This window comes from Ips typographus, linkage group LG1, assembly GCF_016097725.1.
Source record: "Ips typographus isolate SLU linkage group LG1, UJ_Ityp_2.0, whole genome shotgun sequence".
Taxonomy (NCBI): domain Eukaryota; kingdom Metazoa; phylum Arthropoda; class Insecta; order Coleoptera; family Curculionidae; genus Ips; species Ips typographus.
Genome location: NC_138422.1, coordinates 6,444,790 through 6,463,116, shown reverse-complemented (window position 1 = coordinate 6,463,116; position 18,327 = coordinate 6,444,790). Strand labels below are relative to the sequence as shown.

General features: G+C 33.3%; 1 protein-coding gene across 6 annotated transcripts in view; it reads right to left on the bottom strand.

The window, feature by feature from the left end:
* Nucleotides 1-18,327, bottom strand: part of Ypel (Yippee-like) — a 75,380-nt gene that overhangs the window by 41,042 nt on the left and 16,011 nt on the right. The window contains exon 1 of one of the 6 annotated variants that reach the window (XM_081990921.1): nucleotides 10,117-10,393. The exons of the other annotated variants lie outside the window; for them this stretch is intronic. The gene's annotated coding sequence lies outside the window, so the exon portion shown is untranslated. Of the gene's footprint in view, nucleotides 1-10,116; nucleotides 10,394-18,327 lie in introns of those variants that run through there. 6 annotated transcript variants of the gene reach the window in all.

Sequence of the window (18,327 nt, the reverse complement as noted above, 5' to 3'; positions counted from 1 at the left end):
CACATGATCAAGATCAAGCATTTAGTTTCTAACTGTAAAAGTATGTAATTTGGAAAAAACAATGCTTAAGGTAGATGAATCAAAATTAGCTGTGTAACTGATCGTTTACACTATGTTAACGTTATATTACACCTACTACACCACAGTGATATTGATTGGTAAAATATTCCAATATTTCCAATCCAGTAGTGTTAAATAAACCTTTCAAAAGTAAAATTAATATTGGGAAACCAGGACCAATACGAACGGTGTTGTTTTTCGATTAATTTCCAACGTTTCGATTACAACCAAGTCTTCATCGGACATTCTGTAGGAGTTGAAATAAATTGAATCTTTAGTATTCCTTCCCAATTTTACAACCGCACATGTTTCACGAAAATTTGACATAATAATACTGAAAAACTCACCACCTGAAACACTGCATAACGTAATTGCTGATCGTGTGTTTATTATTATTTATGTGTTTAAACAAACACGTTAAAAGAAATATCAACAAATAATCTAAAAACACTATAACGGAACACGCAATTATTTTTGTCAAAAATGGATAAGTAACCACTAAATTTACAACAAATCTTAATACGGCACCCATCCTAACATTTGGCAAACTGAAATGGTACTAACCGAAAACGGTACCCACTTTGTTCGGATGGCTATTTTGTTCGGGTTTAATAATAGATAGGCAACCGGGGGTGTTATTATGTTGGCAATTGAATCTAGCGGAAACCTTGAGGATTGTAGGTTTTATGGTTCAGGTAGACTTTTTGGAAAAAATACTGAATTGTGTACAGACGCTAAATTTACACCATACAACAACTGTTATGGTATTGAGACTAGAAACGTTGGTGTAGAACACCGAAAATAAATATGTTTATCAACAACTAGAAGACCTAAAACTTGCAAAACTAATAAATTCAAACTCCTAACACCCAGACAATAACCTTGTTCATTGTCCGAGACCGACCATTAGTTTTTTCAGGAAAAAAAACAGATTCATCTAACCGAAAATTAAAGCAGAACGACCCAAGCGAAAAAATCACGGTCGTACCATCTTGTCCCGAGTTCATTGAATCAGATGGCCGGTCGTACCATTACGAAGAACGATCTGTCTGGTCGAGTAAAACGTGATTTTTCATTTTAAATTTGTTCATCGATGACCTTGTTTGATGTCCGGTGGATACGTGACCGTTGTAAATAAAAGCGTGATTAGACGTCAAGTTGTGTGACTGTAAGAAACAGTACGATTAACAAAATATCGAAAATGAACAACTAATAACTGTAATTTGAAAGGACATTGAAAGTATAATGTATTATGATAAAAAGGGAAACTATTGCGATATGCAACATGAAAAAGCTAATTGCCAACCGTTTTCCTATGAAACACTGTACTGTTGTAGGTTACTCTAAAATCACCTCAAGCTAAACGTTACTCCATTTTCCAAAAAGGGTGGTTTGACTAAATTTGAGAATTACAAAGCGATTACGGGTTGTCCACTATCTCTCAGCTTTTAGAAAGCAAAAGAAGTTTATCGGGCTTAAAACCTCCCGAAATCTTCAATATCAAACTAAACTCTGAAGAGGCACAATATCTTGGTATTACCCTCGACAGGAAGCTAACATGGAACTCTCACCTACAAAGCAGAGTAAAAGTTAGTTAGAGTTACGTTATGTTAACGTAGGGAGCCATTGTATGGGAACGATCAGTAGTAAAATGCTAAACAATCTTCGATACGCGGACGATACCACTCTAATAGCAAAGAATGAAGAAGGAATGGCCCGAATGCTTGGAGGAAGGGTGGTTGATGAGAGTCGGACTCTTGGTCTGGAGATTACCTTCGACAAAACCAAACTCATGGTAATTGATAGAAGTAACGCACTACAGATAAACAATCTGCCTCCAAATATCGAAACGGTTAATGACTTCATCTACTTGGGGTCTAGGCTGCAAGGCGGAGATAAGAAGACGTATAGCACTATCGCGAGCAGCTATGGTGAACCTGGAAAAGATATGGACAGACAGAGGGATAACCAAAAAGACAAAAATGGCTCTGGTGAGATCTTTGGTGTTCTCTATATTTTCGTACGGATCCGAGGCAAGAGTTGGGTGATTTACAACATTTTTTTGGTAACAATCCGCAATAATTGAACATCTTTCAAATTCGAGAAAGAATAATATGAGGACTACTGCAATCCCAAGAGGGGAACATTGATGCTGGGGATCAAACACTGATAATAGAAGATGACCGGCTACAAAGAAGAAAGCACGACGCCTAGTATCTATAAATGTTAAAATGCGGGTATAATATGAATGAGGTCAATTTTTCGGGGGTAATATCCCTAGTGCATTTAATTTTTCCGGAAAAATTCGGAAAAACGAGTTTCTAAGTAATTTGTTTTAACAAATAGCATGAGCGAGAGTGGGATTTTTAAAACCACTCTCGCTCATGCTCTTTGTTAAAACAAATTACTTAGAAACGAGTATTCCAATTTTTCCACAGGAAAAATTAGATGCACGAGGGATATTTCGTAAGATTATTTCCTGAGTTAAATAAACATTTTAATTAAAACAATAAGAACAATAATTAATAAGAATAATAACTTTCAAGCTAGAAAGGATAACACTATTCTTTATGTTGTTGTGAGGAGTGTGCAATTTTTTCGATTTTTTTTCCGGAAAAACTGCTGACAGCTAAGTTGACAGTTGTTGACAAGTGATTTTTCCACTTAAAATTTACATTTTTTATACTAATTCTTGATAGCGATTGGTCAAAATTGATAGGAAGGAAATAATCTTACTAATAATATGCGTTAGCAATTTGTTTCGGATCTTAATGGGCAATTTTATTATAATTTTAGTGTGGATTCAACAAACGACAGCCTGGAAGTTTCACTACTCTGTATACAGTCAAGAAAGCGTTTCCTTTTGGACTTTCGGTAAATGCTGGTAGAATGTGAATAAAGTCAAATTTCGCCTACTAATAATATGTGTTAGCATGGGAATTGGTATTGCAATAGCAATTTGTGTCAAGCGAATTTGAACTAAAACATCGTTGATTTTTTTTTGGACAAACTATAAACTGGAGTAAGTTGTGGATGCAGAATACGCTCTTAAATTAATTATTGCACTTGCAAATCGGTAAACACTCTGTATACTATACAGAAAAAATTAATTGTTTAGATTCATTATTTTGAAAATACATACAATAAATTCCTGATTTTTTTGGTGTGACAATTAAAATCGGCTCTCATTGTAAAATCACCCTTAACTTTTTTAAAAAAAATGACTTGATTACTGTAAAAAATTTGAAGCAAAATTAATATCCTGTAGGCCTTCGTCCTGGGTTGACAAATTAAAAAATGCCTAAAAAGTTAATTAAATTGCAAATTTTGTAATTTCATGACATCAAACTAGACGACGCTCTGGCAAAAAAACTTATGCTACTTTTTGCTCCAAAAACTTTTTACAAGCATAATTTTCGTGCAGTTTCCGTACTCTCTATTAAAAACACTGGCTCTAATTATAAATTTTGTTTTGCAATCATATCTCGACAACACGGAAGACGCTGTTTCAGTTTCAAAACAAAAACAGCTGTTCTACGTACCTCCTGACCTCAATTTCTTACTTAACGGTGGCCTATTAATAGTTTCCTGTCCAAGCTAATAGTGTGGATGTGTGGCAAAGCACGAGCCCATGCAAAAGCAAAACCATAAATATTATTACTATACCGTAATTCTGGTTTGAGAATTTATTTATTTTACCTCCTGCTGTAAACGCAACCCTGGATTAGCAACAGCTTTCTAATGCGTAGTGTGGATTTGATGTACGTTTTTACCAATTACACTGTATATGTATTGCTTTTTGAAACAGAATCAAGCGTTGAAATATAGCCTGTATACTGGCAAAATTCTAGTCTAAACAATAAATAAATTCTCAAGTCCTAAAAGGTTTCTTGCCCTCTTTACCCTAAAAGGGAAAAGCCCAGTGACTGAAAATGAAAAAAAACCAACAGGGTGGTTCTTTAAGTCGGACAGATAGAAAACTGCAAAAAGTTAGTTTTTTTAAAAGAACGTAAAACCAAAAAAATCACTTTTTGATATATCTGAAAAACCTCACAAAAATTAGAAGTTTTCTAAATGTCGTGTTAATAAGGTCATGTTTATGCAACTTAACCCTTAACCCTGACCTAACCAAAAATTTCAAATATCCATCAAATAATTTAATTATTTTAGTATCAATGGTTTGGAGTTCAAGTTTAGCTAATACCTCTAAAAATATTAGGGGTAGTTGTTCTTTATATCCGTTTTTGACGAAAAAAAACAAATTTTTCGAAAAGTAATCAACATAACCTCAATTAAATATATACAAAAAAATAAAAACTTAATATACATATTATAAAAAATTTTATATATTTAAAATCAGAAGCGAAGAACGAGTAATTCCGATTGAGCAATTCCGATTTGACAAAGGATTGATACATGTTAATTTTGACTTGCATTTTTGCTAATTTGAACTATGCTAATATCAAAATTATCATTTTATTTGATTTTTTTGAGATATCTAAGATGAAAGTGCAATTTTTGTAAAAACACCCTCTATCGAAAAGACCGAAAACTAAATGGAGTTTCTACGATTAGCCGTTTTCGAGATATTTCATTTCTTTCAAAGCAAACTTTGGTCTACTCCCACCACTTTATTTGAAGAGATAGAAAAAAAAGTTAAATAGGAAAATTCTTCGTAGAGAATATGGGATTACTTTTATGAGATTTTTACTATACCTTTTCATTTAAATTTTCAGAGTTTTTGGACATTTTTCATTTTAGTGAAACACATTTACTAATAAAAAAATTTGTTCGTAGCCATATTATGTATAGCTTTTGAGAAACAGCTGCGTGTTCGGCTTATTGGGACACCCTCTACAAACAACCTATTAATTGCTTTGTTTGATTATTTAGTAAAATCAGTAGATAGTAGATACATCAAAAATATCGTGTTGCAATCACCTCTTGCTCTTGAAGGGCTACCATTTAGTCCTATTTGGCAACGTGGCTAAACTAAACTATACTGCTATACGGAAAATTGCGTTGTTGCCATACTGTTGAAAAAAGAATAACTAAAGAATAACGATTTCGAATACAAATTCTTATGTTTTCATATTAACAGAAGAACAGTGACTTCTATATATTATAATCTTGGCAACAGCGCTTATAGTTGCTAAATCAATAATAAACGTCATATCAACTTTTTTTTGTTTTTGTTTATGATGGTTGTGTGGTTTATGTTTTACACCCTTTGGCAATTTTGTGACGTCAACCTAATTTAGTTTGATTTTTTTGTATAATAGCCAAACTTCCATGTAGAGAGTAGATCGCAGAAACATCGCAAAACAATTTTTTTACATCATTAGCTACACCAGCCTCAATTTTATCAACTTATCAGTTTATTCACCGAAGCGTCACCTTGTCTACCAAACAACTCAAAACATCATAACAGTAATAAATTTGCTGATTAATAAATAATTAATCACGCTTGAAACTAATAAGAAAGCACTTCCAGGACCTGGACAAAAACCAGAACGACATCCGGATCATGGCCGTGGTGAACTCATTCAAATTAATGACTTCCGAGTTTAAAAGGCTAAAATTTAGGTCATTAACACCGAATTATGAGTCAAGTCCACGAGACCGTTCACCTTAATGTTGCCCCGTTATTTTGGTCAAATTGTTTGTTTAAATAATAGATGATCACTTCACTTAGAAAAGCCATTATTATTGACTTGATGTCAAGTCAGGTGAAAGGCGACCGAGTTTCATAGAGTCACGGAAATGTTACCGTCTCCAAAGTTTTCGGAAAAGTTTCGTAAACGCTGCTGCTGAATAAATTGGAGAGCGGAAAGAGCTTGTTATTCTTTTATAATCGATTGCCTTCCACGAAAAAGTTTTATTTATGTGGTCTAAAACAAATTATCGTGTTGCAAAAATGTGATCACCCTTCCCGCAAGCTAACATTTAAACCGTACTACGTGGAACATCAAAATCTGATAAATTTTAATGTCAGTTTAAACTTTGCTTAAAGTGTTTGATTTAATATTAAAACTGTTGACTCTGCGTTGGAGCTGAAATGCAGTTCTGACCTTCATTTCTCGTCTAACGAGTAGTCGATCGATAAACAAATTACACAGAAACTGATAAATTTAGATGGAAAAATGTGTTTTGTTTGATAACAAAGCAGTATTACACCGTTCGTTTTGGATTCCGTGGTTTCAGTCAAGGTTTTGTCGTAATTGTTCATCAATTAGCGCAACATTTTTGGAAGTGCGGATAACCACTATTATAATTACAAAACAAAAATTCGAGGTCAATATGGAATTGTTTCGGTTGTTACACTCATTATTTGTCCTTCAACTTGACTCTATAATTTGATTAGCCTTTTTAAATAAAAGTTGTTTCATATTCGGGACACTATTGCAAATCTCAGCAACGGTGAGAGACATACAGGGACAGTTAAATTAAGGCAAAGCTTTCCTATTTGGAATGCAATCATAATCCATTTTAATATTAGAAAATTTCCGATTACTTTCCTACTTCAGAAAATTCTGAAAATAACATAAGTTTGGAGAACTGTTTTTGTTTTGTTCTAAAGTTGAAATAAATAATTCGTAATGATTATATACGTATTGTTCTTATTTTTTTCTAAAAAAGCCGAACTATCGCAACTGTCTGTCAAGTTTTGAAAGATACTACATTATTAAAGGCTTATTATGGAATTCTGTGTTGTTACAAACATGATAGTAAAAACCATATCTTTAAATGGTGGAATGGAATAAACAATGGTTTAAGTTACTTTCATTGGAAATTTCTACTTTACTATTTTAAATGAGCACATTTGATAGAATTGAATTGAATGAAAACTCTGTATCTATTAAGGTTATTGAAAACTTGGACTCATCCTCGAAAAAACCAACCTGTATCTAGGGTTATTTATTCTATAACCATATACATACAAAATAATAATGTAATATGTATTCAGACACGTGGCTCAGAATGAATAATTTCTATTAAGTTATTTATAACCGAGGGGTAAACCGCTGAGTAAATTTTTGTACACTAATCCCTATAAAATGCCAGTAATGCCCCCTAATTTCTTGCAATTCCTAATAATTCCCAATTACTAACTCCCAATAATGCGTACTCATTCTTAGTATTGTTGCCAATTCCCAAGTAATGCCCACTAATTCCTACAGTTTGTATACTATAATGCCCCAGTCGTTTACCCCTCGTTTGTAACTTGAATAATTACAAATCTGGATAATACGCTAAAATAATTCATTGTTTTCACAAAAACACGACTCAAGTACCTGTCTGGGTTTAATTCAACTATTTTATCTTATTTATAAGGATGTTATCAATATCAATGACCCATTTGGTTTTAGCACGTTGAACCCACACAAAACCATAACCAAACTCTTATTACGACCTAAATAAAAATAAGTAAATTGATTACTTAGATTACAAACTTATTTAACTTGTTTATTTCTTTTATTGTTAATCCAAATTAAAAACCTTTAATACTCATGTGGTATACATTTTTGTAGCACTAATTCTATTTACCTTAGTTAACCGAGGTTTAAACTTCAGATTTTCAGTAAACTACAGTACATTTTTTTAGACTGAGTGCTCCAAAGCTAACTAAACGTTTTTCTTGACTGTAACCACTCTAACTTCTTTGAGGGATTTTTTTTAAATCGACAAACCTAGCACAGTGTCAAATTTAGAGCCGTAGCAAAACTGTCGAAATAAAATCTTAAAGTCGATTTTCGATTGCACTAAGTGGCCAATATAACGCAAAATCCATTGGAATAGTGGTGGCTTTTCAGGCAAATTTGACCCTAACAAAAATTGTCATTTCACAAAATTGGTTTTTCATCATAGTAGACCACCTAGTAGCTCATGTAACCGTGTTTTCCTAATTTTCCAGGGTCAAATTAACCCAAACCAGTCAAAATGTGTTTCTGGGGCACCCTGTCTGTAAACCGTAAATAACACATGTATTTGTAACACTTTGTATATACTTTTATATGTCGATGGACAGCCAATGAAATGAGCTTTCCATTGACGTAGAAAAGTCGGTTGGTCAGTGGTACCGTTTAGCCACTAGAGGGCGTCAACTTTGACAATTGCACTATTTTTCCTAGAGTTTTATACGTCAATGAATAGCCAATGGAATGAGCTTTTAAAAAATTTCCCAACTTGGGTTGATATGTTAGACGGTTTGGCCGCTAGAGAACGTCAAAGTTGACTGTTTTTTTATGACTTTTTTCGTGCATTCTTTTGTTCAATCTTCAATAACTCGTTCATTTGCACCATTTTTAGTAGTGTTTTATATGTCAATGGATAGCCAAGGCAATGAGCTTTCTAATAGTCTCTCAATTTGAAGGGGTAGGTTAGACGGTTTGGCCGCTAGAAGGTGTCAAAATGGACTTATTTTTTCATGACTTTTTTGGTGCATTCTTTTGTTCAATAATTAGCTTATTTGCCACACTTTTTATAAACTTTTATATGTCATTAGATACCAATGTACCTCCAGTAATACCTATTAATTCCTAAAATTTGTACATCATAATGCCCCAGCGGCTTACCCCTCGGATGATTCAAACTATTTAGATATGTATTCGAAAACGTTTTGTGTTTCAAAAACGGTGTGAAATGGGTATAGGAACATGTATTGCAATTTGAAAGATAAATAGTTGCCTAGGTACAGGTACTTTACATTTGTAAAACTATTTTTGAAGTATAGATCATAGCCTGCTATAGCCCATCCAAAAAATTTAAAAAGTTATCTAAACTGCTCGTCAAAAAAAATGGGGCAGCAAAATTTTTCGTTTTTTTTGAGCGACTGTATCTTCAAATTGAGTCACTCGATTTTAATAATTTTTTTGGGGATTAAAAAGTATTTTCTTTTTCTTTTTGATGACCTAAATGATTTTTTTGAAAGTTGCCACCGATCGGAGTATACAGGGTGTGACTGAGGTGAAGCCAAAAAATTCGGTCTAGCGTCATGCAAAAATATTTTTTGGGTTTCACAAGAACCTTAATCGAGTCTTGTGGTCAATGTCTCTAGACGTTTTCGCCAGTTTGGCGATTAAGGACCGTTTACAAAATTTTATTTTTATTTTGTATGATTTTTTTAACCCACCCTGTAGAACGCGGTTTATAAATGTTCACCTAAAGTGGGTAAATTGAAATGTAATTTTGCTAATCTCATCTTGCTGGCAAAAAAACTTACTTCTCTTCTTATAAATTTAATAATTTTGAATTTAAAACAAGAAAATTAAAAATAACGACATTTTAAAAATTTTGCAAATTTGAATTTTGTAAACCGCTTTTAATCGCCAAACTAGCAAAACGTCTAGGATATGTATTGGATTATTAAACAAATAGTGTGCTTCTTTATCCAATATCATTATTTTCCATTAAAATTAAGATTTATGATAAAACAATTAATAATAATGGCACCAGATGGCAATGAACCGATCCGAATCAAAGCAGCAGGGGAGGCCTACGTCCAGGAGTGGATGCAAAAGGGCTGCTGAAAGAAGAAGAAGAAGAGAAAGTCGAACTATGAATTGACATGACTACTTTTTACTTCTACTGCTTGCTGTATGCCGTTTACTTCTTGCGGAATTAGAGCTATGAATCTAGCTTTAGCCTAGAGTGCCCTTTAAATATGTCGGTCCTTATTCGCTATTTTATCAATTTAATAGCTTTAGAGCAGTTTTGGGTTTTTTAAAATAAAGTCTTAGCTATTTAAGGATAACCAACGGTGCACATCGTATACTACTAAAATAAATCGAGTCTTTATCCGCAGGCAATACCACACACGTTTTATATTCCTGCAAAAAAAAAAACCTGTACCATGCACCATGTGTTTCGTTCATGCTGGTATACCGGAGACAGCTGCTAAACAACAATGACAATGAACTACGCGTGAGACCAGCTGATTTTTATTTATAAATGCGCACGAATGATTTACCCTGCTGTACCTTCTCGAAATTGACTGTTATCATGCATTTTTGTTTGTAGAACACTTTACAATTGTGTAGGTACTAAATAACTTACAGTTTAAGAAGTTGGTTGGGCTATTGCAAGTCCGCAACTGCAAAGGCGCAATTCTCGAATCTAGCGGAAACTCCTTGGAAATTGTTCGTAAACCCTCGAAAAAATGACGAGGTGTTGGCCGGTAAGGCACGCACGAAACTAATAAACCAATTAAAAATGTGCAAAACAGCCCTAAAAATAAACTTTTATAGTGCTTTCGCGTTAAATAAAACTGAAATCAGAGTGCGGAGTGGCAGGAACGCACGCGACCGACTCGACAGGAAAGAAAATAATACTGAACCGCGATGCCGAACCAAGGCCGAGTTTATTTTATTTACACTATTTCGTTTTTATCTTGATCCATTGCAGGGCATAGACGAAATTACCAAAGCTTTTGACGATTTTAGATTAATCAGTTGGTTTTCGATATTCCTACGTTTAAATAAATATTACTTTGTTGCAAACTTATACAGTTGGCTAACCTTTGGTTAACCTTTTAACAGTCTGAGATCTATTAGACCGCAACATGTTGCGAAACTTGGTGATAAATGCAACTAATCTTTGTACGGGGGTTTCTGCTGGGCATTGTTAAGACAACGTGGGAACAGCATAAAGAAAAACAGATTGGGTGACATTTTCTTAACGGTCTTTAAATTACTTTAAGATGCCAGGTAATGTGCAATTGAAGAAAGATCAAGTTAAGTAATTGAATATTATTGATAAACTTGTATAGGTGGTTGTAGTGGGCTTTTTAGTCAAAGGTGTTAACAAAGACAACTGAAGAGTAGGAGGGAATAACGATTAATGTCCAAAAAAAGGCTTTCCAAGAAAACACCAAATTGAACTGTAAACTCCTATTCTGGAAACTTAATCAAATCATGAAAATTGGTTCAAAAACTAAAAAATGAGCAAAATTATGAAAATTGATCAAAATCATGAAAATTGGGTTAAAAACTAAAAAATAAGCAAAATTATGAAAATTGATCAAAATCACGAAAATTGGTCCAAAAACTAAAAAATGAGCAAAATTATGAAAATTGATCGAAATCATGAAAATTGGGTTAAAAACTAAAAAATGAGCAAAATTATGAAAATTGGTTTAAAAACTAAAAAATGAGCAAAATTATGAAAATTGATCAAAATCACGAAAATTGGTCCAAAAACTAAAAAATGAGCAAAATTATGAAAATTGATCAAAATCATGAAAATTGGGTTAAAAACTAAAAAATGAGCAAAATTATGAAAATTGGTTTAAAAACTAAAAAATGAGCAAAATCATGAAGATTGGTTTAAAAACTAAAAAATGAGCAAAATCATGAAAATTGGGTTAAAAACTAAAAAATGAGCAAAATTATGAAAATTGATCAAACTCATGAAAATTGGTTCAAAAACTAAAAAATGAGCAAAATCATGAAAATTGGTTTAAAAACTAAAAAATGAGCAAAATTATGAAAATTGATCAAAATCATGAAAATTGGTTTATAAAGTAAAAAATGAGCAAAATCAAGAGAATTGATCAAAATCATAAAAATTGATTCAAAAACTAAAAAATGAGCAAAATTATGAAAATTTATCAAAATCATGAAAATTAGTTCAAAAACTAAAAAATGAGCAAAATCATGAAAATTGATCAAAACATGAAAAGTGGGTTAAAAACTAAAAAATGAGCAAAATTATGAAAAATAAGAGAAACCCTGTTGCGTTTACCCTGTTCGAAATGGGTTAAACCCAGTCCACAGGGTGTAGAAAGTCATTCTGAACATTTTTCGTACCATGAAGATTTCCATAACTCTAATCGAAAGTGAGAGAAGTTTCAGAAACATCAATAAGGTTGCAATTTGCCTGAAACAAACCAATGAACATATGAGACTGATTTGTTAAAACTTTAAAACTAAAGCAGTATTCTGCCTGCTTAAGGGTCAGTTTACACGGTCAAAAAGCCTTTAAAGTTTCTAAATAAACAAGTTTATAATGTAATTTAAAAGTGATACAAGTGTTTAAAGTTAGTTTTACACAGTTAAGTTAAACTTAACTAAAAACTCATGTGGTTAACTAAACAGGATTCTGTACGAATTTTGATGGAGTACCTTTGCAATCAACACCTACAATACTGTATTGTGGAGACGACTGCGTGTCATTCCCTTCCTTTTGTACTTGTACAACTCCACTGAAAGAAAATGGACTACTACTTCTTTTTGAATAATGTCTTTGTTGTTTTGACATGTTTAGTTGCTTATACAGAAGCCAATCACTTATATTTAATCACTCGGTATGCCAAAAAAAAATTAAAACCGTTTTGTAGGTTCCATATTACTATTACAAAACATTTCTACATTAAAATTTGTGATAGATTAGCGTTCGATAAAATTAATGAGTGCTTTACTCTTACTTACTATGTACTCAAAAGTAAATTGCAGACATATCCTCAAGATCCTAATAAATTAATGCACAATCACAGTCCAGATCTGTCAGATTATGCAAGCCGTGGCAATTCTGCTCCAAACTAGCTGTTACTAATTTCAATCAAACAAATTACAATCTTGATATCACGCTTACGCGGTTGAATCTAACCGATTTCAGTTCAGTCCGCTTTAAACACGGATTTGTTTATAGGTTAAATATGATTTATTACATCTTTAAGTTAAAAACCCATTAGTAAAAACCTTTTTTTATTTAAAAGTTAGTACAAACTGTGGTTTTCACTTCTGGAATTTTTCTGAAAGTATTTTCTAGAGTATAATAATATGTGTTAGCCTTGACCTGTGTGGATCTACGTGACTAGGAAAATCCTAAAGAAAGAAGCAGTTAGTTACTAATGAATGTTTTTTCGCTATAAATTAGTAGTTTGTGAAGTCCACGTGAACTTGAAAACAACAGTAGGTATGTAACAAGCATACATCTAAATTTCGTTTTCCGGTTAATCGAAGTGGTTTTTTACATAAGATCAGCAAATGAGATCAAAAAAATTTACTTAAATTGATTTAGAACTGCATATTGCTTTTGAGTATAATTTAAAAAAATAAATAAATTCAAGGAAAGAAGGGTCCATATCCACTATAGCCAATTATTTGAAAAGAAAGTCATTTACAGTGAAACAAGTTCATTTTGTCGTCAAACTAGGGGCAGAGGTTTAACTGGTCTGGAATCAGCAACTCAAAAATTACCAGCGTCCAGAGGACCCAATATTCACTTAATTGGTGCTATTTCAACTGCTGGTGTAGTAATGATGCAGAAAATAAGGGATTTGTTTACTAGGGATTTGGCAAATGAATCGATGCAGTCTCTATTTCAGAAATGGGAAGATATGGGAAACCATCTGCAGGATCTTGTGGTAGTATATGATAATGCACCCGGTCACTCTACTTTAGAGGGTTTGTTTCACGGAATAGATGCTAATCTGTTTCGTTTAGCACCTTACTCCCTAATGCTAAACCCAATCGAGACAATATGGTCAAAAATAAAATCGTTTGTAAAAACAAACTTCCCAATTCCTTTCCCCTTTCCTTTTCCAAGAATTCCCCATGTTATTCCTTCGGGAGTAGGTGAGCAAAAGATTCTTTACCTAGAAGGATCAATCAAAGCAGTCATTGAATCCGTTGTTGGAGGTGATTGTGGTAGAACAGGTCAACATTCTACAACTATGGTATGCCAACATAACTATAGATTTTAGGAAGTCTAGTTAGTTCTATGTAGTAAAACTAACATTAACAACAAGTAAAATGAATTATTTACAGAGTATCCATTTTTCGTTGAGATTGCAGAATATCTCAGATATTATTTCTGTGAGAGCCATGCGATTTTTGCAATACTTGATTTTGGTCAAACATGACGTCTTGGTGGTAAAAGAGGACATGAAACATAAAAAGGTTTAACGAACACAAAAGCGAAAAGAAAACAACTGGAACCTGTAAGAAGCGGCATGTGATGGGGATCACACCAACAAGTGGAAAAACTATCACTGACCTGAAGAACAGATAGAGAAAGAGGAGGGACAAAAACAGATGAACAATTCATATTTGTTAACCCTTTTTTGAAGATCAAAGACCGGAAATATTTATATCAGAAGATGCAACATGCCTACTGATCCACGAGATGGCAATAGAACAGAAAACCAGTAGATATGGATAACATGGAAGCTGAGTTTCTTGAACTGTTGGAGGCTCAAGGAATGGCATGGATTACCGACATCATCTTGATGATGATGAGAGATGAAAGATGTCAAATGTGACGTATACTATATGCTTGTTGTAGAACTCTCTTTGCTCGTCCTGCAAACTTTTACATGCGTGCTTTAAAAATGTAGTTTTAACACTCATCAACGAATGCAAAAGGAATTAGAATTTTTACATAGTGAAAATGGCGTATTTTGGGCATGTGATGCGTGACGAGAAGTATCAACTTATCCAACTGATCTTGCAGGGCAAAATAGACGGTATAAGAGGTCAGGGGCGCCGACGAACATCGTGACTAAAAAATATTAGACAGTGGGAAAGGAATGACGACCGTACATTTATTCAGGGCGGCTGTCGACAGGATTATATGGAGCAACATGATTGCCAACATCCATAGAGGATAGGCACTGACAGAAGAAGAAGAAGAAGCGATTTCATAATAAGCTTCCTTTTAAAATTATTTGTTTATCAATAATTGGTTTTCTTTGCAACATCTTTCCCACAAGGTTTCTGCCACTTGTTCATCTTCCTCAGGATATTTAAGTGACATTAACAGCGATTTCATAAGAATCTTTCTTCAAGAAACCTCCAAATCATTGTAGAATGTAAAATCCTTTTCAGGGACACTATTTTCCCTTATTTTTTTGGTTTATCAGTTGGTTTTCTTTAAAACAACTTCCCAACAAAGTTTTGGTTTCTTTCATCTTCCTCAGCACATTTAAGTGACATTAACTGTATGCGTTCAATCAGTTGCAACTGCTTACTTATCCATTTTTTAAGCTATTTAGGAATTAGCCAATAACCCTGTAGGACTAAAAACAAGTTAATAGTTAACCCACTCAAAATACGCAGTAGAAATACCAAAACAAGATAAATGGTAATAAATCTAACCACATTATAAACTAAGACACAAACAAACGTTACAAAAAAATCCTTATCGGTCAAAGTTGATTATTTTCTTTTTAACAATACAATAACATTGTCATCGTCGTTAGTTGTTATTATCGTACATATCTAAGCATTTGCTAATTCTTAACTGATAAGAGTGAAAACATATGGAAAAACAGAAAGCTTGACGTCGAAACCACTTGAGATTAGGCACACGTTTGACAATAAAAAGCATATGATGTGATTAAATTTGAATGAAATTCGGCGTAGTTAAGTTAAACTGTTTATGTGAATTTCAGAGATATTGAAAGTAGTTAAGCAAATTACAACCCATTGTTATTGTTTAAATTAATTATAGAATAAAAACTCACAAATGCGAATGTTTACAAAGATTATTTTATATTCAAATAGAGATTTTTACCGTCCATAAAATGGTGAGCTCTCACAGCAAGTTTTTGGTTCTTCTTAGCCAAATTGTTGGTTTTCTCATTTTTCTTAATTCCTCTGTGTCCTGAAAAAGCACTGTGAAGTTCATTATGTTTTCCATGCAATCCCATATGGTTGAGCTCACGCCGTTATTGGCTGCTTGACTACTAGTTGGAAAAAGAGTACAACCATTCCTATATTCAAGAAAGGAGACAAAAAATCTCCAGAAAACTACAGAGGCATAACACTACTCAGCTCAGTCATGAAGCTTTTCACAAAGATCATAGAAGCAATAATTAGCGAATATGTAAACATATCAGAAGAAACAACAAAGGTTTAGGAAAAATCGGTCTACCATAGATGCTATTTTGATAGTCAGGCAAGTAGTGGAAAAAAACTATAATAGATAATCGTAAAACAACTAAATCACAACACATCTGTTCACATGTTGACAGAGGAAATAAAAACACCAACAGAAATTCGTGAAGGAGACTTTTTAAGCCCACAACTCTTCAATGAAATAATGTATAAAATATGTCAAAAGTATCATCATCATCATCAGCCTGTACTGTGTATTACGCATAATATGACCAAGAAACTCTAGTTTTCTTCCCTTAATTGTGAAAAGAATTTCCATTTCCTTAGTTCCTAGGTATTTGAAATGATGGACTTGCTCAACCGTCTTATTGTATATAATTAGCTGACCACTGATCTTCCTTTTAGATATTTTTAGCATTTTTGTTTTATTGATAATATTGATATAAATATTTAGCGTAATCTTCGCTAACTTATGTCACTTTGTCTACCAGTCTCTGCAGATCTTTGAGGCAGCTTGCTATATGGACGGTATCGTCAGCGTACCTGTAACAGTTATACCATTGATTGCTACACCTGGTAACTTCTCCTCCAAATTTGACAGTTTCTAATTCAGACTGTGTAGAATACAGTTGAAAAAAGCTTAACCACGCTTAACTTAAGCTGGGCTTGAAGATCGACGGTGCAAATGGCTGGTTAATGTAATGTTTAATGTTCTATAGCATCGAAACCAAAATGATTTCTTGAAGAAAGTATCGAGTAAAAATTATGCTCGACATTTTTGAAAAGCATCCTGAGTATTGATTCTTTTTTTGTATTGATTAGCTTGATGGTTGTATCCCTCCTTTTCTTATATTTTTATATAAGCTAAGATAGACGAATAAAGATACGACTAATAAAAAAAAACCTTCTCTATAATTCTATCTTAAGCAGTTAAGAATAAAACACCTTCTTATTTAGTAATACTACTACACCAAGGACAGCACTTAAAAAAATACTTCAAAAAAGCTTTGGTACTGACGTTGTAATTAAAAATATCCTTAATTAAGAAAAAAATAGAACAAACTTCAAAACTTCTTTTTACACAGCTGAACTTTACCCTCTTGTCAAGAGCATACTTTATACAGCTCTCCTATGTAAATTACCTAGAAGTCTCTGAAAGTTTCCACGGAATCTGCTTCTTTTGGACTGATTTACAACTTCCACTCTTGTTTACCAGTTAAATTGGCCGTGCAATTATGCAGCGAAATTGTTTGTAATGTCACTACACGGTATATTTCACGCGGTCATACCCAGGCAATGCTTTGGCGGTCGACCAAGATGGCGAACGGTAATTTCCGTGTCCTTAACCTTACTTTTTGGGCACGCGAATAACGCGACTCGATTATTATTGTTGGGGGATGATGAGAATTTAGTGTGCGTGCACCTGGGCCGTTATACAATTGTTTTGCGACAATGACTGTTCTAATTTAAGAAAAGTATTTGGATTGAAGAAGATTCCCACGAGTCGCTATTGTTTCGTAGCAGCCAATTTATTTGGTGGGATTTCTTTTTTTCTTTCTCGCAAAAAAATACCGTCGGTTGGGTAAAGCCTACGTACATAAGAAAGTGTGATTATTAGCTGCAAAAAAATGTCGGCCTCAACGTTACGTAGGCCCGTTCGGCTGGTTTCAGTAAAATTGCGCATAACGTTACAGTTGACCTAATTTCTCTAGCGCCAGCAAAAATGTTATTTTTTTTAAATCCAACCTGGTAATTTAAATACTGCCCACATTAACTAAATGTAGTGATTAAGAAAAATGCAATCATAAAAATTAGTTTTAGTAAAAAAATTGTAAGCAATATCACATAAGCAGCCTTTATGACTCAGCTAGATGTGCCCTATCTAGAGATATGTTCATTAAAATGTATGTTATAGGAATTGCCAAAACAATAATACCAGGCTGTAATTAGATTCAAATTCAAAATTCTGATTTTTGCAACAGATTAGTTAAAGCCAGTTAGTTAATGAATTAGCCAGCTCAATCATTTATCACTTTCTTCAACTCTATTCTTGAAAATTCTGAACCTTTAGCCAGCACAATCATTTGAACATCTTCTTCTTCTCTTCTCTTAAAAAATTTAGGCAATTAACCAGCATAATAATTTTTACACATTTTTCTACTCTTCACTTGAAAATCATTCCGCACTTTTATCAGTTCATCTTTTTTTTTAATTCCTGGGTAATTAGCACACTTAGTCATATCAACACATTCCTCCTCTCTTCTTTTGTCAGTTCGTCTTCTTTTGAAACTTCTGGGCTGAAATCTAATGATATTACGAAATTAAAATCGAATGAATCTCCAATATCAAATTATGAACTTCTACTTTACTTTTTCAACATAACTGATATTTAAGATATTGCAGATCAGTTAACACCTCGAAGTATAGC